Genomic DNA, 19,467 nt, shown 5'->3' with positions numbered 1-19,467 from the left:
CAGGGGTGTGCAGAGGGAAAGAGGGAGTGGTCAAGATTCTGTGGTTGTCTCGGTGATGCCACACTGCCGTTGTAGGATCTCAGGAGGTTTTGCTCAGTGTCCCTGGGCTGGCTGGCAGGCACTGTACACGAGGAATTGCCTTTGTAGTGGCCCTGGGGTACTCACTTTGATCGTGTGGGTAGCAGAGAGTTGCTTACCTCCCAGATGCTCTGTGTTTCTCTCTCGCCCGAGCTGCCCCTCCAGTTCAGTGGCAACTTAACTCGGGTGGCCTTTCAGAAAAGGAAAGCCACAGTTGCTGCTGGTTGAAGGCTTTCCCACAGGCAGCACAGGGCCCACACGAATCCTTCCTTCTTGAGCACATTGGATTTCAGACTCGCTGTGCAGAGGAATGCCTTATTAATTAACGTCGGAGGCTGTGACTCAACTGCCAGGTGCCGTGCTGCTCCTGTGTGCCCCTTGAATCCCCGACCCTGGGAGGCAGATGCCCAAACTCTTCTCCCTGTGAGGAAATGGAGGCCAGGAGAGGTCAGTTAATGTGTCCAAGCACACAGGTAGGAAATCCTGGGTAAAGATGGTGACACGGGCTGTCTGCTTGCACATCCCAGACCCTTGCCCACTGTGCCCTGAACCTCAGGCCCTGGCGTCCAGAGGTCCCAGGTGTGGAGAACTTATTGGTTCCTGGAAATGCCTGGAAGACCATGGAGTGCCATGCCCACAGTGGAGTGGGGACAGTCTGTGGGAGGTGGCCTTGCATGTGTGGCCAATGTGATTTGGAGGTAGCTTCAGATGGGACGTTTCCCTCTGGACCGTCCGGTGCTACACTGCACAAGAATGACTGCAGAGATCTAATGCTGGGCATAAACCAACACTTGTCCATATGGATGTGTTTCTTGGTCAGGGTTAATAAGACCTGTATGTCAAGCGAAATGGCAGATGACCTGGCCCACCATGACTGCAAAGACCCACACGGTCTGTGTGGTGGGGCACGGGTACAGACTGAGGAGAGGCAGGGAGCAGGACACCTACACCTCTGTGGGCTGTGACATTAACAGGTCATCCGTGTGCTCAAGTGGCGACCTGCCTGCCATTTGTCTCCTCCCGACCAACATGTTACGTGACTATGTTAACAGGGTCTCTGTGGAGGATGTCACTGGCCCCTGTGGCTGGGAGTGTCAAAGGATGGCGGGGCCGCAGCTGGAAACATGGGAGACATCCTAGAATTGGCTGTGCATCAGGAACATCGATTCTCTCGAGGAACGTGTGTGTGGCCAGTAGGTTGGGAAGGAGCACCCCACCTTGTTAGTGCTTCCTGGACCCTGTTGGCCAAAGGAGCTGGAGGAAATGGGGGCTGTCCATGGCTCATCCTTAAGGTTTGGCAGGTTACCTTGAACACTAATGGGCACTGCTGAGATCTTTCCTGTGGAGATGCCTTTGTGTGGACCAGAGTGTCCATGGCTGGTGGTCTGCTTGGGCTGTTTATGAGAACACTGGCCAGGCAGGTTGTGATGTCACCTCCAAGGAACCCAAGACCCCTTTTGATGTCCTGGGGTGGCGTTAAGATCAAATCGAACCAAGGACAAGCCGTCAGTGAGTGTGGCTAGGTGTGAGGTTCAGGGTCCGAGAGGCCAGGGTTCTGGCCCAGGCCCAGAAGTGTGCCTTTTCCTCAAGTGCCTATAGCGGCTAAGGCGCCTGCTACCACTGTGGCCATGTTCCCTCCTCTCTGCATTTCACCATGCTGCTGTCCCAACTGCTACTGTGTCTCAGAATACACGCCAGGCACCAGCAGTGGTCTGATGTATCCCCCCTGGTGGACCACCAGAGGTGAAAGCAAGCATTGAGTCAGAACGCATGCTGGACAACCAAAAGCACCAGAAACCCACGAGAGATCTGTGTGCACAAAAGTGCCCAAGGGATCTGTCATGTCTTTCTTCTCAGTTTTCGCAACACCCTGGGCTATCTGTGGCTCTCAGGGTAAAGACTTTAGCACCATGAGGCCCTGGAGTAATGCAGGGACCAAGACAAAACTCCAGTGGATTAGGGTTCAATTCAGTTCCCCAGAGAGGAGAAAACCAGAGAGGGCAGAGTAGAATCAACAGGAAGCGCATTTGGGGATAGCATGGCACCGGAAGAGCCAAGGTTGCAGCGGAAATTCATGGGCCGCAGCAAACTGCGTGCAGATTCCAAGAGTGAGGTCAGGCAATGGACGTTCTGCAAGGTGACAAAGACGAGGATGATGCGTGGAAACTAGACATGACAATGTCTTTCCACAGTGACCAGTACCAAAGGAATTGTTGTCTTGTGGTTTGGGCAGATGTCCTTGCACGAGTGCATTTTGTAGGAGGTTGTGGTCACCATTGAGCCAGCACCAGGTTCTGGGAGTCTTTGGTGATGGTTAGTCTCTGGCCACGGTGAGTAAGAACCCTTCCTGCATTCACTCCCACCTTGGTGTGGGTGGACACGGGTGACTGACTCCATTTTGCTTATGACAACTTTCCCACTTTAAATACTTGGCAAGTATGAAAACGTGGCATTGCGGCCCAACATTCACACTGACACTGGGTTCCTGGTCATGCTGACACGGTTCCCTTGGCGGTGGTGTGCTTTGTTTAATGGGATCTTCTTCAAATAGGTGGGAGGAGGTCAAGCCTCCCTTTGAGTTGGTCTGAACTGCACCCTTATCATCACAGTGAAGGTGCGAGACTCCCTCCCGGGGAGTCCTGCAGGTTTTGATTAGAGGGAGCCCACTCAGGTCTGCCCTACAGGATTTATGTTTGGCTTTATGCAGCTGCTGGATCTGGTGACATTTCTTTCTTTTCAGTCATCGCACAGATGTGTTACAATGTCACATTTCCACTTGGGAGGAATCTTCTGTTCACCTGGGGGCTTTCAAACTGAAAACACATGCTGTGCTCAGGGAGTCTATTCCAGATGTGATTTCCCTTAATGATCACAGGCAAAAAGCACACACGTTCTTACCCTAGAGAACCTTGGGTTAGGACATCAAAATGCTGTGAACTCAAGTGTGGGGAGAGCTGAACACCAACACCCCAGAAGCCAGTGGTTTCCCTGTCCTTTGCTTTGAACTCCACAGCATGCAAGAGAGGCCAGTGAGAGGTGGGAAGAGCAGCTAAGAGAAAGGCAAAATGGGGATGGAGGAGACCAGGCATTGTAGCCCCCAGCCTGGCCATCTCCAGCCACTCCCTTATCATCTGGCACTCATGGGCACATTGCTGCCAGTCACGTGTCTAGGAGGCACTCCCCTGTGAACTCCTTAACTTTCACCAGGTCCACTTTCCCCATCTCCACCCACACTGTATACATGCCCACTGATCTTGATCTCGTGGGGAGGTGGGCACTTAAACGCCTCTTCCTAAATCTCGTGGGCCCCTTGCTTATGGACAATCTATATAGAAACATGGCAGATTCCAGGACTGCTGCTGGAATCCGTCGAAGGCCCCAGACAGACCCCATGAGAAGAGAGAGCCAGCCTCAAATATCAACCATGCCGTCCATGGGAGGGAGGCCCTGCGCTCCCAAGAATGCAATCTGCTTCCCCTCCCGACTGCTCCTTTCCCCACCCTGCCCCTAGACACTGTTCATGACGACTCCACTTTCCAGGTAGACTCGAGAGGCAAAGGTGAGGATGAAATGGGGGGGAACGCCACAGTGCAGATAACCTTGAGGACAGAATCAGAGCCCCTCAGGGGAACTGTCTCAGAGCGGTACTTAGGCTCTTGATGGTAAAGAGCTGTGCAACCTGGGAAAGCAACAGTTCTCCTGATGCAGGTCGGACGTGGGTAGCAGAGTCATTTGAGTTTCTGAGTTCTGAACTGCATTTCTTCACGTTAGCTCCATAGTCTCTTATTTCTACAGTAAAATTCAACCTTATGTTTAGGAAAAAAAAGTGGATGGTTTTGACCCAGCCTGCTTCACCTGTACTGTGACTGAGTTTCTGCTCTGTGACGGTGAGTATGTTCCCTGCACAGGAAGGAAAACCAATGTGGGCTGCTGAGGACCTTCCTGAAGAAAGGCCCTGCAAAGAACCAAATCCCTCTCGACTGACTGGCAGGCCGGGCTGACTATAGGCCAAGCCTGAAACTTTTCCAAACACTCCACTCTGCCCCCAACAAAGTCAGGTTCTCTGGGCTGAGGACAAGGTGCAGAGACTGGCCCCAGGTTCACAGAATTTAGGCCAGGGAAGGGCAGGCCACACAGTGCCAGGCAGACCTCATGCAGACCAGGTCCCGGACTGAGCTGCCGAGAGGGGCCCTGTATAAAGCTTGGGGAATGCACCCCTTCGGCCACCCAGGTCTGAGCTGCTGTCCTGGAGCACCACAGCATCTCAAGCACCACTGGCTTCCCTGACGCCCCTGAGTTCCTCAAGGGGAGCTCAGGACCAGAGCATCCCAGAAAGAGGCTGTCAGAAGCATCCCTGGGACCTGAATCAGACTCATTGCTAGCTGCACAGGAACCCCTGGGTGCAGGCCCCCTGCATGCTCATTCCCACCTTCAACACCTTCCCCAGGTGAACAGGTGGAACGAACTGGGACTGCAAAGTTACACAGTCACTCACCCTCACTTGTCCGTGAGTCCATCTCAAGGATTATGCTGAGAAAGGGACAGCCAGGAAAGGAAAATGGGCTCCTCAGACCACTTCAGGTGGGGAGCACTTGTGGGGCCATGGCCTTTCCATTTCCTAGCTGCAGTTTTGCTCAGAGACCGGAGCAATCCCGGCAAGGCCCGCTGTTGTCAGTAGCTGAAGCTCATGCCCACTGCATGCCAGGCCCCCAGCTCTCATCCACCCTACCCACCAGTTTCCTAAATACTAGTGACTCCTCCTTCCTGCTCACGGGTGCGAGGTGCATAGGTGAGGCTTCAGTAAATCAGGGTGTCAGGATGGCACCATCTAACCTTAGGACAGAGGTCACAGGCACTCAGACACTATGCAGACCACTGGGGCTAATGTGGGTTCTGCAACCATCTACATGTGCTCATGGTGACAGCAACCCCTCCTTCCACCTGCAGGAGGGAGGGCTCTGTGCAGTCCTTCCCTCTGCTGGCTTACATTCCCAGGCCACTAGAGGAAGGGGAAGTTGGAGGGAAAGTGGAAGTACTGGGGAATGAAGTCGAGAAAATTATGTTAGTGGCATGTAGGAATATGTCAGAAAGAACCCCGCTCTTAAGTATAATTATAATGCACTCATAAAAACATAACCAAACAGGAGTGAATTAAATAGTGCAATACGCCATAGTCATTGAGGGCTACAGAATAATGGGAAATTCCCAATTTTACTGAAGTTCTTTATAATTTTGTGCCTTATCTGTAGTTGCCAAAATGACAGTCAATTATGGGCTACTGCCTTGTGCTTCCAAAATCAACCCTGAAAAACCGTGTGTGTGTGTGTGTGTGTGTGTATGGAGAAAGATAGATAGATATTGATAAAACATTTAAGAAATAAACATGTGAAAGCCCTGGAGGAGACTGCAGAATGTGTGTGTTTGGAGATGGGCTTGCAGCAGGGAGGTTGCTGAGGGCCTGTGACCTGCATAGGTGGCATATGACAGGTTGAGGGGGAGAACAGTTTCCAAGCTGCTGCTGCAAGTTCCCTGCACAATCTGAGGCAGTACATCACACCACAGGTGCCAGGAACCCAGGGATAGCAGGAGAATGGAGAGACTAAGGATCCAGAGTGTCTGCTAGTAGCCACCGGAAACCTCTGTACTGGAGGAGGATCGGTGTTATGGTTTACGTGTGACATGTCCCCCAAGAGCACATGTGTGAGGCAAAGTGAGAAGGTTCGGGGGTGAAATGACTGGGTAATGAGAGCCTTAACTCACTCGGTGAATTAATCCCCTAACAGGGATTAACCGAGTGGATGTCATGGAAGAGGCTGGGGGACTGGGGACGTGCCTTTGGGGTTCATATTTTGTCATGGTGAGGAGAACCCTCTCTGATTCCTGATCATCATGTCTGAGCTGCTTTCCTCCACCAAACACTTTGGCTGAGATGTTCTGTGTCCCCTCAAGCACCAAGGAATGGAGTCAGCCGCCCTCGGGGTGAGACCTCTGAAACCGTGAGCCCCAACATAAATTTCTCCTCCTCTAATTGTTCTTGTTAGGTCACTTGGTCACAGCTGCAAAAAAGCTGACTAAGACGACTGGCATTTCAAAACATATGTTATGGCTCCCAGCATCTCCCCCCTTCTGATTAATTAAACAACAAGCAATGTGGCTTAAGGACCGTGCCTGGTAGGTTGTCCAATTCAACATATGGTTCTTACCCGTCATCGGAAAACTGACCTTTAGGCGTCAGCCTCCTGTCTTAGGTTGATACCACTGCAATTGAATCATACCCGTCACTGACTACCGGTCCAGCATACAGCCATACTTGTGGATAGGTCTATGCACCAGGGGGGGGGTGAGGTTCTTTGCCTCACCTCTGTTGGCCCCCAAATTTGGCCTTGGTGCCAGTGGGGGAGTGAGGTTAATGTGGCTTATGGACCGTGCCTGGTAGGTTGTCCAATTCAACATATGGTTCTTACCCGTCATCGGAAAACTGACCTTTAGGCGTCAGCCTCCTGTCTTAGGTTGATACCACTGCAATTGGATCATACCCGTCACTGACTACCGGTCCAGCATAAGCCATTGGCCCCCAAATTTTAGACCATCACTAGCAGAAGGGAGGAGGATACAGAAATGCCACGACACCAAGCCAATTGACGGCTCCTTGGGAAAAAATTGCATCACTGGTGACACCATCAGCAAAGATATGTCAGCACTACCACAATTAACATGGGGTGCGCTGGCAAGGAAATAAAAATTGCATCACTAGTGACACCATCAGCAAAGATATGCCAGCATTAACACAATTCGCTGCACCAAACGCTAGTTACATAGTCCAGGCAAGTTCTGCAAGCAGTTCAAAGCAGAGGAATCTATCAATATGTCCATTTCCTCCCAAAATCCGTTTCCTCCCAAAGTAAGTTGACTCTTTGATTGAGCATTACTTGTTGAGTTCTTCACCGGCACTGGGATGGAGATAGGAATTCTGGCAATGATGCTAAAGAGACATTATCCTGAAAAGAATTATTAAATATAATGAAAAGGAAAGGTGAAAGTAAACAAACAGATCTGTTAACCTACTTTAAAAACAATCCTTAACAGCCTTTTACCTAATTTAAACTAGTAAACAAACAGATCTGTTAACCACCTTTAAAAACAATCCTTAACAGCTGTTTACCTAATTTAAATTAAACCATTTAAATCACATGAATAAAAATAATAATAATTCGGATCCATTTTTTCATGAGCGCTCCTCATATAAGAAATATGGACATACGCACATACAGACATACAACACAAAACACAAGAGTGTACACAAACGTACAACACATAAGAAAATAGTAAAGGCCTTGTAGCTTTACCTGGGTGAAATCTCCATTGCAATGTTTAAAAACTCCACAGTCAAAAAATTAAACTGATCAGAAAAACATTAACCTAGGTTTGTATGAGCTCAAAAAATAAAAATAGAACCTTATGATGTGGAAAAATGCAATAATAAAATAGCTATTGAAAAAAGCATCCTGGTTAATCACTGTCGCAGATGTAAGAATGGCCAAGCTGGAGTTCTGGATATCAGCTGTTATGGATTTGAGTCAAATCATCTTCTTTTCAATCTGTAGAGACTGTTTTAGTTAATCTTTCTGGAATCCAAATGGGCTGCTGTTCTCCCTGTGGAAAAACACAAACAGACCCCCGACTCCAGACAATCACTGGGTCAGGACCTTTCCATTGTCCTGTTAGAATATCTTTCCAAAGTACTTTAGGCTTATGTACATTTTTTGGATACATATGCCTTTCCGCAGCACTAAGTCCTGATGAATCCAAATTTAAAAAGTTTAGAGTAAAAAGCGTTATTTTAAGTTTATCTTTGGGGGATATATACCCCTTTCCAATTCCCTCTTTTTGCTTTAATAAGTATGTTTTAATAGTTTGATGAGCTCTTTCAACTATGCCTTGTCCCTGTGGATTGTATGGGATTCCTGTTATATGAGTAATACCAAATGATGAGCAAAATTGTTTAAAAGAGGTAGAGGTATAGCCAGGACCATTATCGGTTTTTAACTGTTTAGGAACGCCCACAGTGGCAAAATTTTGTAATCAATGAGCTATAACATCTTTAGTTTTTTCTCCGGCATGAAGGGAGCCCATCAAAAATCCAGAAGAAGTATCGACTGTAACGTGTAAATATTTTAATTTTCCAAATTCTGGCAAGTGTGTGACGTCCATCTGCCAAATATGGTTAGGTATCAGTCCTCTAGGATTGACTCCAAGATTAACTTGTGGTAAAAATGTCACACAATTTTGACATTGTTTTATTATATGTCTGGCTTGTTCCTTAGTTATTTTAAAACGCTTTTGTAAAGTATTAGCATTAACATGAAAGCTTTTATGAAAATTTGTAGCTTCTTCAAATGTAGAGAAAATATGTATGTCATGTGTAGTTTTATCTGCTAAATCATTGCCTAAACTAAGGGCTCCAGGCAATCCTGTATGTGCCCTAATATGTCCTATGAAGAATGGATCTTTTCTGTCCCAGATTAGACTTTGTATAGTGGAAAACAAAGAGAAAACAGTAGAAGAAGGGGAAATCCTACCAGCATCTTCAAGAGATACTATAGCATTAACTACATACTGACTATCAGAAAATAAATTAAATACAGAATCTTTAAACATCAAAAAAGCTTGTAAAACTGCATTAAGCTCTACCTTTTGAGCTGATTGTTTGGGTACTAAAAATGTAAAAGTTTGATCAGGGGTAACTACTGCTGCTGTACCATTATTTGACCCATCAGTGAATATATTTGGAGCATTCATGATAGGTGTTTTTCTTGTCATTTTAGGAAAAACTACAGGATGCTTAGACCAAAAAGACAACAAAGGATTAGATGGTAAATGATTATCAAATGAAACATTAGATTTACACATGATTATTGCCCAAGTATTTAACTCATTAGCTAACTCATCAATTTGATCCATAGTATATGGAGTAATAATTTTATTGGGAGAAATTCCAAACACTCCCTTCGCTGCTTTTATTCCTTTGAATATTAATTGTCCTACAGCCTCAGGATACCTAGTAAGAATAGTGTTAGGAGAATAAGATAAATGTATCCATAATAATGGACCTTCTTGCCAAAATAATCCTGTAGGGATATTTTTTGTTGGTAGTACAATAAATAATAAAGGCAAACTTATATCAATTCTATCCAAATGTATGTTTTCCATATATGTTTCAATAATTTTTAATGCCTTTCTTGCTTTAGGAGTTAACATGCGGGGTGAATTTGGATCTGATGGACCTTTTAGAATATCAAATAAAGGTCCCAACTCTCCTGTTGGTATACCTAGATAAGGCCTTATCCAATTTATGTCTCCCAATAACTTTTGAAAGTCGTTAAGTGATTTGAGTTGATCTACTCGTATTTGAATTTTTGGTGGACGGACCATGGTTGAGGATAATAGAACTCCTAAATAATTAATTGGAAAATTTAATTGTACTTTATCTATTGCTATCTCTAGATTATAATTTTTTAATAAGTTTGTAAGTGTGGCATAACATTCCAGCAATATGTTTTTATCTTTATGTGCCAATAATACATCATCCATTTAACAGAAGCCATTTAACAGAATCGGAAGCATGCACTAGAAATAGAATAGTAAAGGTGAGTCATTAATACAAAAAGTATCCCTGCTGTTTTTCAGGGGAAGGGTACTGGAGATTGAACCCAAGGGTACTTAACCACGGAGTCATATCCCCAGCCCTTTTTATGATTTTAAATTTTGAGACAGGTTTGCACTAATTTGCTTAGGGCTTAAGTTGCTGAGGCTGACCTATAACACGGGATTTTCTGCCTCAACCTCCCAAGTTGCTGCGATGATAGACGTGAGTCACCACACCATGACATAAAGAATATTCTTTAATCAAGGGCACATGTGATCGGACTGGGTGGGTCTGGGCGTTGTGGGATTGGGGCCTGGGATAGCTCGGCCCCGGGGCAGCTAAGAAGCCCTTGACGGGACCCGAGCGGCGCCATTCCAGCCCTGAGGCCTGCTAAGCAGGACAGGCAGGCTCTGCGAGCCCCGCGGAGGTCGGTGGCCATCAGCAGGGACCGCAGAGCGATGGTGGGCGGCCCGGGCTTGTATGCCCATGGAGGCGCAGGGCAGCCCGGCGGGCGCCAGCGGAGGAGTCTGAGAGGCAGCGCTCTGCCCAGGCAGCTGGAGCATAGCCTGGCCTCGGCCCTGCTGGCGCCCTGTCTATCACGGCGCTGTGCACTGCCCTTGCCGAGCCCGCCTGGTTGCACATCCACGGAGGCACCTGTTCCGGCCAGGAGCTGGGGGTCTTGCACGTACTGGGCTACGTGCACCCGGACCTGCATGAACCCCCAGACAGTGCTGCTCCTGCGGGTCATTGCTGCCTTCTGCTTCCTGGGCATTCTGTGCAGCCTCTCCGCCTTCCTTCTGGATGTCTTTGGGCCCAAGCATCCAGCCCTGAAGATCACGCTATGCCCTCGCCCATATCCTCACCGTCCTGCAGTGGGCCACCTTCATCGGTCATCGGATTTTCTTACTGGGTTTCTGAACTCATCCTGGCCCAGCAGCAGCAACATAAGAAGAACCGTGGCTCCCAGGTCTACGTCACCTTTGCAGTTAGCTTCTACCTGGTGGCAGGAGCTGGTGGAGCCTCGGTCTGAGTATGCGTGTCTGAGAGAGCAGGCCAGAAGGCCAGGCACCAAACTCGCATGCCAAAGTGAACGGTCATCTCGTAAGGACCCGGGCACGGCCCTGTGGACCCTTCCACATGATTCGGAACCCACTTTTTATTGGCTTCCCATGCCTCTGGCCTTTCTTTCCCTGCCATCCTGACACTGATAGTTTGTCATAAAAAGGCCTCCGGTTGTGTTTATCTTTTCTAGGAAAAAAAAATTAAAACGCAAAAAAAAGACACATGTAATTATATATAGCTTACGTACATGCATAAATATGTATATATGTGCACATAAAATGTATATATTATACATAGATATGCATGCATGTATGCATCTGCATACATGTTTAAGTATCTACACATAAATGTCAGTATAATCTACATGTACACTTGAGGTATTTATAAAGTACTCATATATTCGCAAGAGATGCAGTATCTATTCTCGGCTGCTAATGAACACATTACAAATGAAAACTACTGCGTGAACTATGAATTGATTGATAACTTCAAAATAATCAAGACTTAGCCAGGCCCAGGAATACAACCCTATAATCCCAGCTACAAGTTCCAGCCCAGCCTGGGCAATTCTGTGAGACTGTCTCTATAAAGAAGAAGAAGAAGAAGAAAAAAAAATAACCACAGAACTGGGGCATGTAGCTCAGTAGTGGAGCACGTGCCGAGCCTGTGTGAGACCCAGGATTTAGTCCTTATCAACTCAGAAAAAGCTAGCCTAGGCCAAATTGCTTGCTGCTGCTTACAATTGCAGTTTTTGGTGTTAGTCAACCTCTGGGAGGTCAGGTTTGTGGAGTACAGGGAAGCTGAACAAGGGGACCCCCAGGAAGGCATGGCTCTCCTGGAGCAAGCCATTGCAGACAGGGACAGGGGCTCCAGTCCTTTTCTCAGACTTGGGAGAAGCAGACAGGCCCAGCTGTCAGTCTGACACTCCCCACCCTCACTGTCACTGCAGGGGACTGTCAGTGGGCCAAGGAAAGGCTCCAGACTCTGCCAGGAACCAAAGTGAGGAGCCTGGGGAAGGAAGGTGAGCCCTGAAGAATCAGGTTGTGCCCCTGTTGTTCACCATGGTAGGCCCCAGGCAGGTGGTCCTAAGTGACATCCACTGAGTTCCATTGTGGGGGTGTCAGATGGAGGTGAGGGCCTTGTTCTGGCACAGAGTCAGAAGAAGGGACATGGCCCTAACAGTAGGGGACAAGGTGACTAAACCAAGGGGACTAAACCACCCCACTACCTTGGCCAGCTCTTCACCGGGTGGGGGTTCCGAATTCCAGGGAGCCTCTTTCACCGCAAGGGATGCTGGGAGTTAAAGCCATTGGCTGAGTGATCAGACAGGGCCAGGGCCCTGTGGGTGTCAAGGTGAGAGCTGGGTGCTCTGAGGAGGTCCCACCATAGAGAGTCAGATACTTCCTGGCAATGTTTTTTTTTTTTTTTTTTTTTTTTAAGCCCTGCATCTTAGAGTGAGGGAAAGAATTCCAGGGAGAAAGGATCTGATGCAAGGGACCCTGGGAGTTATAGCCTTGGCCTGAGGCCTGCAGTGAGAGACAGGTTCTGGGAACCATTGGGGTCAAGGTGAGAGATGAGGGTGGACTGACAAGGCCACACCATAGAGTGTCACCAAGGTTCCAGGTGACAGGCCCCTCCTTAAACAGAAAGTGACCAAACCAGCCGGGTTCCTTACATGCGCAACCCTGGAGCTGGGGTGGTAGAATTCCAGGGGACCCCCTTCTGCCACAGGGGACCCTGGGAGTTTCACCCAGTGGCTTAGTTCAGCATGGAGGGTACAGGGCCTGGGAACCCTGAGAGACCATTTGAGAGCTTAGGGTAGATGGAGGAGGCCCCACCCCAGGAGGAGGCTCAGCAAAGCACCCAGGCTACCTCTGTGGCCAGCGCAGCTCCCTCTGGTGGGGGGCAGAATTGCAGGGCAGCCTGTTCCTTTGCAGAGGATCCCGTCAGTCCCACAAACTGACCTGAGGCCTGCACTGTAAGTAAGTACCAAGGTACAGTGGGTGACAAGTTGATAGCTGGCATGAATGGAGGAGGCCCCACCCCAGTTGGAGGGTCCCCAGACCCAGCAAGCTGCCTCTGTGCCCAGCCCTTTCCCCTGTGGGCTGAACTATTATGTTTAGTTTTCTCTTGGTACTGGGGATTGAACCCAGGGCACTTAAGCACTGAGCCACAATCCCAGCCCTCATTACTATTTTATTTTGAGGCAGGGTCTCCTTAAGTTGCTTCTGGCACCACCAAGTTGAAGAGGCTGGCTTTGAACTTGCGAACCTCCTGCCCTAGCCTCCAGAGCCCCTGGGATCATGGGAGAATTGCAGGCTTGCACCACCACCTCCTGCAAGGGGGCAGAATTCTAAGAATTCTCAGGGGAACATTTCCGCCACAGGTGACCCTGGGAGTTACACCCGGAAGCAAGAGCCAGGAGATACAGCTCAGCAGAGTGGATGGTTCCTGAGCTCTGGTGGTGATCAGGTGAGAGCTGAGGGTGGACTGTGGAGGCCCTAGGCCAGCAGGAGGGTCCCCAAACCGTGCAGATTGCCAGTGCAACCAGCCCTAGTCCCTGGGGAGGAGGGCGGAATTGCAGGGCGGCGCGTTCCGCCGCAAGGGACCCTGGGATTTGCAGCCCATGCTTGAGCCACGTGTTGCAGGCCCTGGAGCTCTGGACCAAGGAGACCCCTCCTCCAAGAGAAGTTCCCGAAACCCCGTGGGGCCCTGTGAGCAGCAAGCGCTTCACCTCGGGCGGGCAGAATTCCTAGGGCAGCGGGTCCTGCGCGGGCGCACTGGGAGTTACGCCCCATGCCAGGGCCACAGGGCTGGCTGGGGTCACTGGAGAGGACCGGGCCTGGGGTTGCTGGTGGTCCAGTGAGAGCAGGGGTGGGCTGAGCAGGAAGGTCCCCAAACCATCCAGGCTGCCTCAGTGCCCAGCCCTGCTGCCTGGGCTGGAGGCTGGAATTTTAGGGTGGCGCCTTCCTCTGCAGGGGAGTGAGTTACAGCTGGTGCTTGAGCCAGGTGGTACAGTTAACCTGAGTGGTGGACTTAGGAGACCACTCCCTAGGCTCCCTATGTGGTCAGGTCACCTTCGTTGGGGTGGCGGGGCAGTAGAATTACAGGGGTCCCCGTCTTCTGCACAAGACTCTGGGAGTTACATGGGATGCCAGAGCCCATGTGATGCAGGTCTTAAGAGACAATAGTTATGCTCTCTGTGTCCAGATGAGAGCTGTGAGAGGACAGAGGAAGCCCACCCCAGGAGGAGGGTCTCCAAACCATCCAGGCTGCCTCTGGCCAGCTGTCCTCCCTGGAGGTTGTGGGGGTTGGGGGGGGGGCGGTCCAACTTGTAGAGCAAAGCTTTGTGCTGCAGGGCATGCTTGAGCCAAGTGGTAGGGGTCCCTGGAGCTGTGGGCTGATGAGGCCCCTCCCTAAATTGAAAGTGTGCAAATCACACAGGCTCCCTCTTCCCCTCCCTGATCTGGGGGCGGGGCTAGCATTCCTGGGCACTCCTTCCCTGTAGGGACCCTGGGAGTGTCCCCCTTTTGCCAGAGCCACACAATTCATTGGTGCAGACAGGGCCTGGGGTATATGGGTGGTCAAGGTGAGGGCTGAGGTCTGACTGTCCTGGCCCAACCCTGGGAGGAAAGAATTGTAGAGCCACAGGTTCCATGGCACAAGACCCTGGGATTTTCGGTAAGTACATGGCTTAGGTCAGCAGGGAGCAGACAAGGTCTGGGAACCATCAAGGTCAAGGTGAGGGATGAAGGTGAAGTGAAAAGGTCCTGCACTAGGAGGAAGGTCCTGAACCATCTTGGCCAGCCCTGCTCCCTGTGGTGAGGGGAAGAATTGCAGAGTGAGGGCGAAGCCACAGGGGACCTTGGGGTTTACAACCCATGCTTGAAGCACTGGAACCCATCACTGCAGTAGTCCTGAGGAGGCCCCTGTTAAACACAAGGTGACCAAACCAGCCGGGTTCCTTACATGCGCAACCCTGGAGCTGGGGTGGTAGAATTCCAGGGGACCCCCTTCTGCCACAGGGGACCCTGGGAGTTTCACCCAGTGGCTTAGTTCAGCATGGAGGGTACAGGGCCTGGGAACCCTGAGAGACCATTTGAGAGCTTAGGGTAGATGGAGGAGGCCCCACCCCAGGAGGAGGCTCAGCAAAGCACCCAGGCTACCTCTGTGGCCAGCGCAGCTCCCTCTGGTGGGGGGCAGAATTGCAGGGCAGCCTGTTCCTTTGCAGAGGATCCCGTCAGTCCCACAAACTGACCTGAGGCCTGCACTGTAAGTAAGTACCAAGGTACAGTGGGTGACAAGTTGATAGCTGGCATGAATGGAGGAGGCCCCACCCCAGTTGGAGGGTCCCCAGACCCAGCAAGCTGCCTCTGTGCCCAGCCCTTTCCCCTGTGGGCTGAACTATTATGTTTAGTTTTCTCTTGGTACTGGGGATTGAACCCAGGGCACTTAAGCACTGAGCCACAATCCCAGCCCTCATTACTATTTTATTTTGAGGCAGGGTCTCCTTAAGTTGCTTCTGGCACCACCAAGTTGAAGAGGCTGGCTTTGAACTTGCGAACCTCCTGCCCTAGCCTCCAGAGCCCCTGGGATCATGGGAGAATTGCAGGCTTGCACCACCACCTCCTGCAAGGGGGCAGAATTCTAAGAATTCTCAGGGGAACATTTCCGCCACAGGTGACCCTGGGAGTTACACCCGGAAGCAAGAGCCAGGAGATACAGCTCAGCAGAGTGGATGGTTCCTGAGCTCTGGTGGTGATCAGGTGAGAGCTGAGGGTGGACTGTGGAGGCCCTAGGCCAGCAGGAGGGTCCCCAAACCGTGCAGATTGCCAGTGCAACCAGCCCTAGTCCCTGGGGAGGAGGGCGGAATTGCAGGGCGGCGCGTTCCGCCGCAAGGGACCCTGGGATTTGCAGCCCATGCTTGAGCCACGTGTTGCAGGCCCTGGAGCTCTGGACCAAGGAGACCCCTCCTCCAAGAGAAGTTCCCGAAACCCCGTGGGGCCCTGTGAGCAGCAAGCGCTTCACCTCGGGCGGGCAGAATTCCTAGGGCAGCGGGTCCTGCGCGGGCGCACTGGGAGTTACGCCCCATGCCAGGGCCACAGGGCTGGCTGGGGTCACTGGAGAGGACCGGGCCTGGGGTTGCTGGTGGTCCAGTGAGAGCAGGGGTGGGCTGAGCAGGAAGGTCCCCAAACCATCCAGGCTGCCTCAGTGCCCAGCCCTGCTGCCTGGGCTGGAGGCTGGAATTTTAGGGTGGCGCCTTCCTCTGCAGGGGAGTGAGTTACAGCTGGTGCTTGAGCCAGGTGGTACAGTTAACCTGAGTGGTGGACTTAGGAGACCACTCCCTAGGCTCCCTATGTGGTCAGGTCACCTTCGTTGGGGTGGCGGGGCAGTAGAATTACAGGGGTCCCCGTCTTCTGCACAAGACTCTGGGAGTTACATGGGATGCCAGAGCCCATGTGATGCAGGTCTTAAGAGACAATAGTTATGCTCTCTGTGTCCAGATGAGAGCTGTGAGAGGACAGAGGAAGCCCACCCCAGGAGGAGGGTCTCCAAACCATCCAGGCTGCCTCTGGCCAGCTGTCCTCCCTGGAGGTTGTGGGGGTTGGGGGGGGGGCGGTCCAACTTGTAGAGCAAAGCTTTGTGCTGCAGGGCATGCTTGAGCCAAGTGGTAGGGGTCCCTGGAGCTGTGGGCTGATGAGGCCCCTCCCTAAATTGAAAGTGTGCAAATCACACAGGCTCCCTCTTCCCCTCCCTGATCTGGGGGCGGGGCTAGCATTCCTGGGCACTCCTTCCCTGTAGGGACCCTGGGAGTGTCCCCCTTTTGCCAGAGCCACACAATTCATTGGTGCAGACAGGGCCTGGGGTATATGGGTGGTCAAGGTGAGGGCTGAGGTCTGACTGTCCTGGCCCAACCCTGGGAGGAAAGAATTGTAGAGCCACAGGTTCCATGGCACAAGACCCTGGGATTTTCGGTAAGTACATGGCTTAGGTCAGCAGGGAGCAGACAAGGTCTGGGAACCATCAAGGTCAAGGTGAGGGATGAAGGTGAAGTGAAAAGGTCCTGCACTAGGAGGAAGGTCCTGAACCATCTTGGCCAGCCCTGCTCCCTGTGGTGAGGGGAAGAATTGCAGAGTGAGGGCGAAGCCACAGGGGACCTTGGGGTTTACAACCCATGCTTGAAGCACTGGAACCCATCACTGCAGTAGTCCTGAGGAGGCCCCTGTTAAACACAAGGTGACCAAACCAGCCGGGTTCCTTACATGCGCAACCCTGGAGCTGGGGTGGTAGAATTCCAGGGGACCCCCTTCTGCCACAGGGGACCCTGGGAGTTTCACCCAGTGGCTTAGTTCAGCATGGAGGGTACAGGGCCTGGGAACCCTGAGAGACCATTTGAGAGCTTAGGGTAGATGGAGGAGGCCCCACCCCAGGAGGAGGCTCAGCAAAGCACCCAGGCTACCTCTGTGGCCAGCGCAGCTCCCTCTGGTGGGGGGCAGAATTGCAGGGCAGCCTGTTCCTTTGCAGAGGATCCCGTCAGTCCCACAAACTGACCTGAGGCCTGCACTGTAAGTAAGTACCAAGGTACAGTGGGTGACAAGTTGATAGCTGGCATGAATGGAGGAGGCCCCACCCCAGTTGGAGGGTCCCCAGACCCAGCAAGCGGCCTCTGTGCCCAGCCCTTTCCCCTGTGGGCTGAACTATTATGTTTAGTTTTCTCTTGGTACTGGGGATTGAACCCAGGGCACTTAAACCTTGAGCCACATTCCCAGCCCTTATCATTACTATTTTTTGAGGTTGGGTCTCTTTTTTAAGTTTCTTGTGGCCTTGCTAAGGAGTACTAGGGGACATGGGGGTGGCCCCAAAGAATCATGTCCCATCCCTGTTCTCTGCAATGAGAGGCCCCGTGTACTTGGCCCATTCTTACATTCACTGAGTTCTGCTTTGGGGGATTGGACAGAGGTTAGGACCTTGTTTTGATGCCCGTGCTCCAGATTGGTGGAGCATACAGGGCGCAGGCTGGGCTGGGGGTCAAGGTTTGGGCTGTGGGTGTAGCTGAGTGTTAAGAGACCTTGCCATTGCTTGCAAGAAAAAAGAAAAAGACAAAGTGAGATGTTTGGTATGAACTGAAAATGTCCCACTTAAAGTGTTAGCACAAAGATCTGGGCCTGGCGCAGACTTCACAGATCATTTCAGCCTTTTATTCAGAAACATGATTGCATCTCCCATATACCCACTTTCCTGGTGGAAAATGAGCCACTGGTCAAAGGAGGAGTTTGGGCTTATATAGGTTATACTGAGAGGTGATATTGTGACTGTGTCAGTTTGGGAAGACGGGAATTTGGGTTTGGGGCTTGGAGGTCGGTGGCCAGCACTTGGAGAGGATTTATGTTGGAAGAGATGAGTATTTCTCAGAGACTACCTTTCTAGGTTTGATGAAACACTTTCTCCCCACCAGTAGCCAGCATCTGAAGAGGATTTGTCTGTCTTGAAAGAGATGAAAGCTAGCAATGTATGGCTGTTTTTTTAACCCTTTCCCTGGCCACTCTATCTTGACGTTTTTCATTTTCCATATCTAGCATAAAGCATATCCAAATGATCCATATCTGCACATCTGGAATCCCAGTTACTTGGGAGGCTCAGATTGGAGGATGGCAAGTTCAAAGCCACCCTGGGCAAGTTAGGCTCGCTCTCAAATTTTAAAAATAAAATGTAAAGGGCCAGAGGTGTTGCTCAGGGATAGAGTGCCTCTGAGTTCATTAAGCATACTTCCAAGAAAATTATCCTGATCTGCTGTGTGGTCAGCTCTGCAGCACATGGGTGCAGATGGTGGGTGTGAGCCCCTCTCAGTCATCTTCAAGGAATCCTTGGGCTCAGAGTCTTGGTCTCACTGAGCATGCTCAGGTCTGCAGAGGATGGGGATTCAGACTGTGCTTTCACTTCTGGGACAGGTTTACAGGCCTGTGATTTCTGACTTTGGCATCTGGGTTTGAGGGAGCTGAGGGACTCAGTAGAAGGAGGAGGGCCTGTTGGCAGTCAGGGTTAGAAATGAGGGAGGACTGAGTGGCCCAGGACACAGAATGGCTGGCACCCAGCCCTACCCCTGCTTTCAGACTGAGCCCGTCCTTCATTCTGACTCTGGAATCTGAGGGAGGAGGACTCAGTTCAGGAGAGGAGTGGGCTGCTGCCAGGAGTCAAGGGGAGGACTCGGGGAGGAAGGAGGGGGCCTTGTACTCCAGATCAAAGGGGGACCGCCACCCTGACATCAACCCTGGGAGGCCTGGGCACGGTGGCCAGAGGCAGTGCACCTCCCTTCTGCCTGACACACCTTCAGGGTGTCAGGGATGAGTGAGCATGATTGAAGTGTGTGTTCCCGGGTCAGCAGAGGGAGGAATCTCAGGGACTTCTGGAAAGACGAAATAAGAGCCCAGATTAAAGACATGGGAATGTTCACTGGAAGCCCAGGATAACTCCATGCAGGGCTGTTGGGAATGGTTGTACCCACCCCCCACTTCCTTCTCTGGGCCTTCAGGGAGATGGTGGCCTTGGCCTGCAAGATGCACCTACAGGTCAGCAGAGGGGAAAGGGCCCAGACCCTGTCAGGAGTGAATATGAGTACCTTGAGGACACTCCAGACAAAGGAGGCCCCTGGAACCTGCTGGTCTGTTAACCTGGGGAAACCC

The 19,467-nt window shown here is 51.0% G+C and overlaps 1 pseudogene; it reads left to right on the top strand.

Annotated features, from left to right (window-relative positions):
• The first annotated feature begins 10,182 nt into the window (after window positions 1-10,182).
• Window positions 10,183-10,754, top strand: LOC114107174 (transmembrane protein 127 pseudogene; annotated as a pseudogene).
• Window positions 10,755-19,467: the final 8,713 nt, after the last annotated feature.

This window comes from Marmota flaviventris, chromosome X, assembly GCF_047511675.1.
Source record: "Marmota flaviventris isolate mMarFla1 chromosome X, mMarFla1.hap1, whole genome shotgun sequence".
Classification (NCBI taxonomy): Eukaryota; Metazoa; Chordata; class Mammalia; order Rodentia; family Sciuridae; genus Marmota; species Marmota flaviventris.
Note: the sequence above shows the minus strand (reverse complement) of the source record. Positions and strands in the feature narration are given on the sequence as shown.